Source organism: Rosa chinensis, chromosome 5 (assembly GCF_002994745.2).
Source record: "Rosa chinensis cultivar Old Blush chromosome 5, RchiOBHm-V2, whole genome shotgun sequence".
Classification (NCBI taxonomy): domain Eukaryota; kingdom Viridiplantae; phylum Streptophyta; class Magnoliopsida; order Rosales; family Rosaceae; genus Rosa; species Rosa chinensis.
The window spans coordinates 87,651,291-87,663,747 of record NC_037092.1 but is presented as its reverse complement, the minus strand read 5'-3'; the positions used below and the strand labels follow the sequence as shown (position 1 = coordinate 87,663,747).

Sequence of the window (12,457 nt, the reverse complement as noted above, 5' to 3'; positions counted from 1 at the left end):
TTCGTTAGATAGCGTGATGAGAAAAAGAGATGATAATCTCGCCTTATGGTGCAAGGCTTCTCACAAAAACGCCCTGAAATCGACTACAAGAAGACATATTCTCTCGTAATGGATGTCATTGCACTCCACTACCTTGTCAGTTTGGTAGTTTCCAAATAACTGAACATACAGCTTATGAATGTGGTCACTACGTATCTCTATGGGGATCTAGATACATAATATAATGAAGGTTCTTGTAGACTTCATTTACCCAAATCAAGTGGCTCTTGACCACGAAGCACGTTTGCAATGAGGGTCAAAACACTCACTAAAGTGACTACTTGATTGGGAAGGGATATGATGAACTATGCCCCTGCGTTTTCATGAAAAGTTCTGGATTTACAATTGTCACGGTTTATGTTGATAAACATGATTGGAACCCTTGAGAGTTAAGGGAAACCGCTGAACACCTGAAATCCAAGTTTGAGATGAAGGACCTTGGGAGAACACGGTTTTGTTTAGATTTAGAACTTGGAACCATGTTAATAAATGATTTGCATTTTGATAAAGTCAAAGATGCACTCCCATGGTCGTCCGTAGTCTTGACCCTAAGTGGGATCCGTTTCGTCCCAGGGATGATGACGAAAACGTGCTAATAGCAAAAGTGCTTACCTGAGTACAATAGGCGCATTATTGTACTTATCACAATACAAGACTAGATGCCTCAATTGTTACGAACTTGTTGGCTAGATATAGCCCCGCGCCAACGCAACGCCATTGGACTAGTATAAACTATAAAGACAATCTTTCGTTACTTAAAATGTACGATAGATATGAGGTTGTTCTATCCCTGCAGAGAGAAAAGAATGACAGAAGAATGAGAAAGGATCTCATTAGCCCAAGTGGCGCCGTCCAAGACGCCATGACGGCAAAGCTGCCACCACCAAGGGTGGCCGACGTCATCCTCCTCCCTTACTCCAAAACGGTGGTGATGTTTGCTGATGTAGGGTATCTCTCTGACCCTCACAAAGGTCGCTCCCAGACGGGTTATGTCTTTACCATGGGAAGCACTGCGATATCTTAGAGGTCTACAAAGCAGACCCTTGTTGCTACTTCCTCGAATCATGCAGAGATTATTGCTCTACATGAAGCCGTGCGAGAATGCATATGGCTAAGGTCTGTAGTTAGACATGTTCGAGGAACTTGTGGTTTGAAGTCTACCACAGATGAACCTACATGCATTTATGAAGATAATGTAGCTTGCATTGAGCAAATAAAGTTAGGTTTCATCAAGGGCGATAACACCAAGCATGTATCGCCTAAGTTCTTTTACAATCAGCAACAACAAGCACTTCTAAATATTGAAGTGAATCAGATCCGATCAGAGGATAATGTAGCGAACTTATTTACTAAGTCATTACCTAAATCCACCTTCGAGAAACATGTAAGAAGCATCGGATTAAGAAAGTTATCCGAGCTCCCATGATTGTAGCAATCAGGGGGGAGATATTGACATCAGGGGGAGGTATGATCTCGAAGAGTGAAAGACGTGTTGTGCTCTTTTTGTCCTTCGACCAGGGTTATTTTTGTCCCATAGGGTTTTTGTTACCTGGCAAGGTTTTTAACGAGGCAACGATCAAAGCGTCATCACCAAGTTTGAGCAGCACAAGGGGGAGTGTTGAAGGATGTCGACATAATGTGTGCCTCTACAAACTAGGGTTTAGAATTCTAATAGGAATGTGTTCTAGGTATTCAATTGTAATCGGATTCTATTACCTTTTTGGGTACCTTGTAACTCCCTATTTAAAGGGCTCCTATTATCAATAATACATCCACAATTCCATTCTCCTACAACAGTTTTCACATATATTTTACCTATAATTCATACTGTGTACATCAGTGCCTCTAGTTGGCACACAGAGGAAATAACAATACATTATTTCTTTTCGTGGCAACTAATAAGAAATTCATGTGCACATATATTTGCTTCTGTAGGCCACTTGTGTGGAGAGAACTTGAGAGCAACAGGCATAAAATTCTTGCAACAGATAAAAACATATGCATCACTTATTCTTCTTCCAATTCCAACTCCATTTAGTTCTTTCTGCCTGCAACACCATTAAGGAAACTACATTAGTCCACCAAAGATTAGCATAATCTCGACTGTCACTTAAATAAGGTCTAGCATTAACAGACTGATAGAGTCTCCGATGGAGTAATTCATTCGAGCCTAATCACAGAAAGGAAGATGATAGGAGCCAAAAAAAGCACTTTTAACTTCTAAATGGGAACATATTCTCCCGTGTAAATTTGGGTAAAAGAATTTTCTTCAAACAGAAAACACTCGGCTAAGAAGCTGGATGTTCATGCAAGAGCCTCCTACTCACAGCAAACAGCAACACGATATAGGAAGGTTTAGAGCTTAAGAAATGCAAATTTGGTCCTGGTTTCACTTCAAAGGCATTCTTATCTACATATGAAATATGTTCCCATGAAGAATTTGTTGGCTATGCATGCTGCCAAAGTTTATTAACTCAGGATTGTTTGCTCAGTGTTTAATAAAGGATCAATGACCAACAATTTCAAGAACTATTGGCTTCATTTTTCTTTCCCTTCTGTGATAAGACTATCTGCTAAAATTACTGTTGAATTTTTTTTTAATAGGAATATCTGCTCCACTATATCTTGCTTAAAAAGGAGAAAGGACATTGCAATTTAATTCTTTACTAAATGAACAATTATTTCAGGGAAACAATGACCAATAGTACAAAGAGCAAAACGACACAACAGATATAATTTCACTAATCACTTAAACTTCCTAGAGAGGGAAGGAGATGGGGCCGATAACATTTTTATCTTTTGGAGGGTAAAAATGGGGCTGATAACTATCCTCCTAACCCTGAATCTACCCATATGAGCATTGGCCTCAAGAATTAGATCATAGATGGAGTGATAGTGTGATACCAAGTGAAATAGGATTCGACTATTCGAGCAACTATTGCAATACATAGGATCAAGTGCCTTCCCATGGCCTTCATGCAAGTACAAAACTTGAGATTCCAAACCTTCAGAAGTGCAGGGTTGGAGTAAAACACTACAAACTTCTCACAGACATTATCTTTATCAAAGCAAGCAAGTTTTTGATTGGAAAGGAAAATGGAAAAACTTCTTTTCATCGTAACCTCAGAAATATGGAAAGGAAAGACATAATATAAGTTCAACAAGATGATTTTAGCAAATAATTCATCACTATTAAAAATTTAGAAAATTACTCATAAGTGTCATTTTGAAACTTTAATTAGCCATAAGGCCACCTAAATTTTATTGTACAAATAAGGCCACTTGCATCCCCAAAATATTTCTTTCTTGACAATTTTACCCTTCCTACCTAACAGACCCATTTCCATCAATCTGTGATCGCTCTCTCTCTCTCTCTCTCTCTCTCTCTCTCTCCACAGTCACATTTTCTCTCTCTCTCTGCTCCCCCTCTCTCCCTCGTCGATCACAGATCTTCACGTCTTGGTCTCCACCTCCGATTCCGGCGAACCTCCTGCACGGTCCTCTCTCTCTCTCATCCGTTTCTCGATTGGATCTCCGACGCATGAACTGGATCTCTGATGCACGACGCGGACTAGAACCAGATCTCTCTCTTTCTCTCTCATGCGCCTTTTCGTTACTAGATCTCGGACACACGAAATGGATCTTTGATGCACGATGGATCTCAGCCTTGGCTCCGGCAACACCCTTCCTCAACGCCATCTCCTATTCTGTTGTCGATTCCATCTCCATCACCTTTCTCAGTCGAAGCTGAACCGAACGAAGACAAGCCGGAGTAGATTCTCACCGGCTCTGCGCACGAGGACAAAGTCGTCGGAATATAGGTCACCGGAATTGATCGTTCTATGGTTCGTTGTGCTAAATTTTTGATTTTCTTATAGATTTGTGGTTTGAATCATGTATTGCTACTATTTTTGGAAATGGCAGAAACTCCTGTATTGTTTTTTTCATTCAGTTTGATAGCTTTGGTTTGATTTGGGCAATTATTATGAATTTTACAATTGTTTTGATTTCTGAGTAGCTTTTGTATTGTTTTGAGTTATGGTAATGAAATTGGATCTTAATTTTCTGCCTCATTGTTCAATTTTGATCTTATGGTATCTATGTTTCTGATGGTGTTTTAGTTTGGTTTGTATTTTTTTTTTTTGTGGTTGAATTCTGTTTTCTGATGGTGTTGTGATGTATTTTGATTGATGAATAATGAATCATTTCTTGTATGTTATTTGTTGCAGTTAGTAACTCTCTATAACTGTTATAACGGCTTTTTAACATAGTGATAGTATCTTTCTATGTCTATGTTAGTATCTTTTCAACATGATGTCAATAGCTTCTATTTTTATTTTCATTATTTCAAGTTAGCAGCTCCGTGTAATTGTTCTAGTGGCATTTCAATATCATGATAGTAGCTTTATGTGTCTATGTTAGTATATTTTTCAAGCTAATATCAATAGCTTTTTTTTAAAAACTATTATAGTGGTTTTCCATCACAGTGATCGTAGCTTTCTGTACCTATGTTAGTAGCTCTCTAATGTTAGTGAGAGTAGCTCGTTGGTGTTGGTGACAGTAACTTTTGTTGTTGGTGAAAGTAGTTATTGGTGTTGGTGAAAGTAGTTTTCTGGTGTTGGTGATAGCATTTGTTGCTGATGAGAGTATCTTTTGGTATTGGTGACAATATCTTTTGTTGGTGGGGATGGTAGCTTTTCGTTTTAGGGAGCATAGGTTTTTTGGTGAGTAGCTTTTGTTGCTGGTGATAGTAGCTTTTGTTATCTCGCCGGAGGTTGCCGGAAATCTCACCAGAGTAGCTTTTGTTGCTAGTGATAGTAGCTTTTGTGACCTCGCCGAAGGTGGTCAGGAATCTTATCAGAGTAGCTTTTGTTGCTGGTCACAATAGCTTTTGGTGTTAATGACAGTAGCTTTTGTGGTCGCTGGAGTTCGCCGGAGGTCTGCGGGAGACCCGCCCGAAGTTGGCCGGAGACTCGCCGGAGTTGACCGGAGACCTCGCCGGAGAGGAGAGATATATAGAATGATTGTTGATTTTGTACTCTAGTGGCATTTATGTAAATATGTTGGTTTTTAATATCAAAAAGATAACACATTTTTTAATCTAGTGGTCTTATGAAGAAAAAAACTAGTTGGTGGCCTTATGACTAAAAAAAAATTCTAAGATGCACTTATATGTAATTAACCCTTAAAAATTTTAAATGACTACAAGAACCAAAGTCAGTCAATGTATAATAGCACAAAGGATTATTATCACAAATGGTACCTGAACTTATCCTCTATTTTATCGATGGTACCTGAACTTCAATTTTGATCACAACCAGTACCTGAACTTTTCGATTTCATTTTAAATGGTACCTAAGGTCATCTTCGATCACTATTCCGGCCAAAGAAGCCAAATCTAAAAAAAACAAAAAACAAAAAAACAACTTCAAGGCAAGTCTATTATCAAAAAATCATCACTATATATGATTGCAACCCTCGAAATCATCAAAAATCATCACTATGATCGCCTCCTATGCCGTTTTTAGTCGGAATAGTGATCGGATGTGGCTCTAGGTACCATTTAAAATGAAATCGAAAAGTTCGGGTACTGGTTGTGATCAAAATTGAAGTTTAGGTACTATCGATAAGATTGAGGTATAGTTTAGGTACCATTTGTGATAATAATCCTAACACAAATATATACATGGACAATTAAGAGAGAACCAAGAGATCAATCCTACACCGCCAATCTGAGCACCGCCAATGACATTAAAATAGTTTGAATATATCTGGTCAAAATTGCTTTTGAATGTCCCATGAAGCCAAATTGAACACTTTACAAGATTTCACCAATACCACACCATCTTCATGGAGATAAACAGATCTAGAGTGACAAAAAGCAACACAGCACATATGGTTTAATTTATAATTTGAACTTCCTGCACCAGAAAGGTCCATGATGCGGCCGATTTCTTTCGAGCTTTTTCATTGTGATGATAACTGCGCAAATCAACAGGGCGAAAAGCATCAATTAGTAGCTAGCTAGCCGGCTAGATATTGCACCTACTTTGGTGTTTTGATTTGTTTGGCTGATTAAGGAACAGTTCGTTCACATAATAATTCTGCCTCTTTTTTTTTTTTTTTTTTTTACTTCAATAATGAGGCTATGTACTCTCTAAGTAAACAGAGACCGCTAGATAAATTCTATGAGCAAAGGAAGGGAAGCTGACATATGCAATTTGTATGTTATCGGGAAAGGAAAGGTCTCTGTCACAAATCTTAGATATAGATTTCATGCCAAAATATCTTCATTTATTTATCAATATGAAAATGATACCTATCTTAAAAAAGATGTAATGACGGTCAGACTGGGTTATGGACTCGCTGATCATGCGGTCATCATTTATTTGGCAATGCTGACCTCATTTAGTTCAATAAAAATACAAACATGAGTGAAATTTGATCTAAAACAATGAATATAGATCAAACCTGCTAGTGCAGCTTTATCACCAAATGGCTAATGCATTCCTTTTCTTCTTGCTCTTGATATTATCTTCCAATATCATTTTTGAAAACATGCATGCTTGCAACCAAAGCGCGAACGCAGCTCCCTGCTGTCCTTCGCTCTCACTGTGTCTTCTCCTCTGTTAAATTGGACTTCCGCTGATTGTTGCAATTGGGAGGGCATCACATGTAATAAGGGTGGACGGATCAGCCATTTGCAATTATCATCACTTGGAAATCTCACACATCTCACACACTTGAATGCCCCCCACAATTCACTTTATGGTTCTCTATATCAAAGTTCTAGATTCTTCTTGTCCTTGTATAGTCTTAAAATAGTAGATTTGAGCTATAACCTTTTTTCCGGAGAACTACCATTTTCTCTACCATCCCAAAACATCCGAATGAATGATTTGTCCAGCAATCACTTACATGGTGCAATTCCGTCTTCATTCTTCCAACAAGCTTGGAATTTGACTAGCTTCAATGTTAGCAATAACACATTCTCAGGTTCTATTCCATCATCAATTTGTCTTCATTCTTCTCCCTTGATTAGGCTATCGGATTTTTCATTCAATGAATTTACTGGCAATATTTCTCAAGGACTAGGGGTGTGTTCCAAACTGCAAGCTTTTCGTGCTGGTTACAATAACTTGTTAGGATTACTTTCAGAAGATATCTACAATGCCACCACACTTGAAGAAATTGCTTTACCTCGCAATTAGTGAAAGAATTGCCAACCTCACAAACCTCTTAATCCTTGACCTCAACACTAATGGATTGACTGGCATGCTCCCTAAAAGCATCGGCAAGCTCTCCAAATTGAAACTCTTACTCCTTCAATTCAATAATCTTGAAGGTTTTCTGCCCCCATCTTTGATGACTTGCACAGGCCTTACAGAATTGAATATGGGATTCAACAATTTGGAAGGGAATATCTCTGAGCTTAATTTCTCCAGACTTAATAAACTCAGTAAACTTGATCTTGGGAAGAATCACCTCACCGGTATAATTCCAATAAGCCTTTACTCTTGCAAGTACCTGAAAGCAATTTGGCTGAACATTAATGATCTAGAAGGAGAAATACAACCTGGTATTCTGTCATTGAAATTCTTGTCCTTCCTCAGTTCCTCTCGCTTGGTTATAATAGAATGACTAATATCACAAAGGCAATGAAGATACTGATGCATTACAAAAATCTCGTAGTCCTATCCCTTTCATCTAGTTTTGTAGGTGAGGAATTTCCGGCTGATCTTGGCATGGTTGATTTTGATGGATTCCAAAATCTACGAATGTTAGCTTTGGGTAAATGTGAGCTGACAGGCCAACTACCTGTATGGTTATCTAAGCTCAAAAAGCTAGAGATCTTGAATCTTGAGTTTAATAGAATCACAGGAACAATTCCTAATTGGCTGGCAACTCTTCCAAGGCTCTTTTATATAAGTTTGGACTACAACCAAATTTCAGGTGGATTTCCAAAAGAGCTTTGTAAACTACCAATGTTAGTATCTGAAGTCTGAACGCTCTACAGCTCAAGTTGATGAAATTTATCTTGAATTGCCCATCTATGGATTCCAAGGTCCAACATTAGTGCAGTACAAATTGTCTTTCTTTCGTCCAGCAATATACATAGGCAATACTACCATTAATGGGAACATACCTACTGAGATTGGTCAATTGAAGCTTCTTCATACATTGAGTCTTAGCAATAACAACTTTTCCGGCAACATTCCAGAGCAACTGTCCAGCCTCAAAAACTTGGAGGATTAGGATCTATCCATGAATCATTTGACTGGAAAAATCCCATGTCATTGACTAGTCTCAACTTCTTGTCATCTTTCAATGTCTCATACAATAATCTTGAAGGACAATTAATATCAACAAGTACTCAGCTGCAAAGCTTCAAGGCCACTGCATTTGAGGGGAATCCCAAACTTTGTGGTCCACCACTTTCAAATGAGTGCATACCAAATCCAAATAAGGGCATTGAGAAAGGCAACAACAACAATCAATATCTTTTTGACATTAATGGGCAACAAATTCCATTGCTTTCTGTTGTTCTTGGGTTCATTGTAGGATTTTTGGGAGTTTGTGGTTCTATATTCTGGAAAATGTACATAGTAGGCTTTAAGTGATGATAACAGCGTGTATGCAGCCAAGGCTCAGAAGCTAGATGACATATCTCTAGGTTTGTACTTATTCTATTTTTGTTTGCTGGAAATATATAATGTAAGGCACACTCACAGTTTGTTCTCACAAATATTCTGTAGTATTCTTCTCTGTTGTTTGGAGTGATGAGATCAGAAAGGAAATAAAACGAATTATGTATCTTCTGTTCATATCCTTCTACCCTCCATTGCGCTTTTTGGTACCTGCAACAGTTCTCTAAAGATTAGTGTAAATTTCAACTTAGCAAATATTAAGATCTAGCTTAGGTCAATAGAACAATTATGGAAGCAAGTTCACTAAGCACTGGCTTCACAAAAATGAAGATAAATGGAATTAAATGGATACTTCAACTTCTACATGGGATGAAGGGAACAGACCTCCCTCTTTTAATTATCACTATTAATTTGGGATTAAGAGTTTTATTTCAAACAGAAAAATACACACCTAGGGAAGCTGCACATTGTTCATAAATGAGCCTTGTACACAGAACACTGATACAAGTCTATGACACAGAAGGTTTAGAGCTTCAATATGCAAATTTGGTATTGGTTTTTCATTTCAAAACCTAGAAATGAAATGAATTAGTAGTTAGAACATCAATATGCTTAAATCTGCTATTGAATGTGCCCTGAAGCAAACTTGAAAACTTCACAATCAGATTTTCACCAGTATAGCTCCACACCATCTTCATGGAAATGAACAGATACAGGGTAACCTTACTACAAAGAGCATACCAACACACCAGAAAAGGTTTTTTTATAATTTGCAGTTCTTGCACCAGAAAGGGCCGAAGATGGGGATGCTCTCTTTTAACCCGATTTGAAGTGCTCATGAGTCATGAGTGAGCAGTACATATAGGATCATAAAAAATATAAAAAAATTGCACATACACACAATTTGAGAGATAAAGGGTTCAAGTAACACACCCACATACTTCACACAAATACAAACCATTTATCCAAAGCCATGATCTTTCTGAGTAAATGTTCCACATTTAATTCAAGCAAGCAAGTTTATTTTTGACAAAAAAAATTAAACAACATCATTGCTTATCATGACATAAGAAAAAATTTCAAAGCAAAGACATAAAAAAGTTCATCAAGAAAATTCTTAAGACATTTCCTATCAAACTGACCTGATGGAAGAGGGCATTTGATCCTTCAATTGTTGGTCTAATACTCTAATTACGCAAACCAGTAAATCAACAAACCTTATCAATTCTAAGATGTACAGTCAAATAACCAGTCTATACTCTGTTGCGAGAAATGGTACATTTAAGTACCCAGAAAAACAAAAATCTTCCAAGTCCTTTATGCACTAGCACTATATACATGCTATCAAGAACCTCAGACTGATTTTCCATAATTTATAACACAGATCAAAAACCCACAGCAGTGACAGCACAGAAAAAGTGGCTAACTTGATGGTTGTTACCCAAATGCTTAGAAGTAAAAAGAAACCCAGAGACAAAAGATCCAGTCTTTGCCCAGTATAATTCACACAAGAACAGTGAAAGGCATTACTCAAGAAAAAACGAAGATTACCTTCACATCGACTCAACCTCAGTTCCTTGGAAAGCCTTGCTCTTACAGAGATATAGCATGTCATAAAATTTTACAATACATAGAAATATCCAAACTATTCTCCTTATGTTAACAATAAATTTGATACAAGACAACAATCATTCATTTATAATTACTACAAGGCAAGGCGTCCATTCAGTGTAAAAAGGTAAGACTTATCAATTAAAGCGTGGAAAAACCAAGATGCTCACCCATTTCATGGCTAAAGGAAGTTCCTCTGGTATGATCCTCCAGAAAACCGAGATGACAAACCTCGAGTCATGTTTTTTGAATCCAATTTCACATGTTGTCTACCACCTGCCAAATCTTTCTCACGGTCCCAACGCTTCCACGGATATTTCCCCACCCAGTCTTCCTCTGCCTGTTGCTTGGAGTATTTTCTCTTTGCTCTAATCTCCTCTTGGTGCTTTTGCAGCAATGATTTTGATCGTTTATCTTTCTTGTAATTGTCCATCAACTCTGCCACTAAACTCCTCTTCCTCTCCTCCTCATTCGAAGCAAGTGATGCAAACTCGTTATAGGCTTGTAAGTACTCCATCTTAGCTTTCCAAGCTCTTTCAGAAGGAGCATCAGTCCATCCACTGGTATCCCCACGCCCTTGTTTAGCACTCCTGCTAAACATTGTCGACTGCCTTGTACTCATACCATGTTTCCTCTCTGGAGGAAGCTCTGTCATCCACTCATCTCTTTTTCGTGCCGCTTTAACACCACTCACATCACCTGCCAGTAGCTCCTCATCACCCTCCATGGAAATCCCCTGCATCTTTCTCCACATTGCTGCTTCCCGCATTGCCCTCAACTCGACAATGAATCTCTCCTGCTTCTCCCTGAGCTCAATCTTCTGATCCAGCGCTCTCCGCTTCTCCGGATCCTGTAGTTCTTTAAAGGCCTTGTTCAGCTTCACAAATGCTTGGTTGGCTTGAGGGTGTGAGCATTTATCAGGGTGCACCAAAAGTGACAACTTCCAGTACCTTTTCTTGATGTTATCAGCGGACACATTGTGGTTTGATCCTAGTATCTCATACAGGCTGTCATCCTCTGCTTCCATGATCCTTGTCACCTCTTCAAACCGGTCAGCCTGGTTAGCTGATTCAGCTTCAGCCGCCACAGCACGTGGTGCAGGTCCAATGAAAACCCCATCATCTTTTTCTTCCAACTCAGCTTCCCTTAACTCGGCCTCTGCCTCTCTCAATTTGGCTGCAGCATCAAGTATCTCCGGCGACGGCTTCTCCGGGCCAATTGGCCTTCTCTCAGGAGGAACAACATTATCTAAAGAAGACGTAATCAACAACCTCCAAAGTCGGACGAACATTTGGAGGCAGTACAAAACCTCCGTGATTCAGTTCCTTGAGATTCAAGGAAAGGAACAGAGTCCTGAGAGGCTTGATCAGAGGTTTCTGAGCTAGTCCATTTATGTCAACCGCTTTGCCCCCATCGATCACTTGCAAAAGCTGCTTCAAATCGCACCCAATATTAGGAAATTCCTTCAACAAGTCTCGCAGAACCGCTAGCGGATCACCACCGCTCGAAGACCCAGAATCATCATCAATCTCATAAGCTCTCTGCTTCTTCTTATCGTTGTCTTTCGATTTCATTCTCCTTGCCTCACTTTTGCTCCTCTGTTTCTCGGCCTTATCCCTTTGCCTTTGTTGGTATCTTTTGGAAGTGTCATCATGATGGTGGAGATGACGCGTCTTGGAAAAGCGTTTAGAATCCTCGGAGCTTGAAGGAGATATTGATGAACGGACAGAATGGTTCCTCGTGTAGTCTAAATGTTTCATCCTCTTACTTTTACTGCCCCTTGGAGGAACCCAATTGCATTCAATCTGAAAATTTTAGGTTTTCTAATTATTTTGGATGGAATTTTGTTATTAGTCTAATTATCTAGTTTGATTAGGTTTTCAATTTTTAGTTGATTAGTCTAATCTGAAAATTTTTATTCGATCTTTTTGTTATTATTGAGATAAAGAGATAATATCATTGATAGAGGGTTAGAAACGGCATATACATCAACTCCACAACTTAGATCATCTCTCTAAATCCAAGCACACTAAGACCTGATAAACATCGATCATTAAAGTCTACTATGCTCACTAAGCTCGTTTATTTAAAATGAGCCCACACACTGGACAAAAAAAGGGTGAAACCTAACTCAAAAAGCACAAAATTCAATCGCCAAA

General features: G+C 38.6%; 1 pseudogene; it reads right to left on the bottom strand.

Annotated features, from left to right (window-relative positions):
• Positions 1-5,811: 5,811 nt before the first annotated feature.
• On the bottom strand, positions 5,812-12,071 carry LOC112164060 (annotated as a pseudogene).
• Positions 12,072-12,457: the final 386 nt, after the last annotated feature.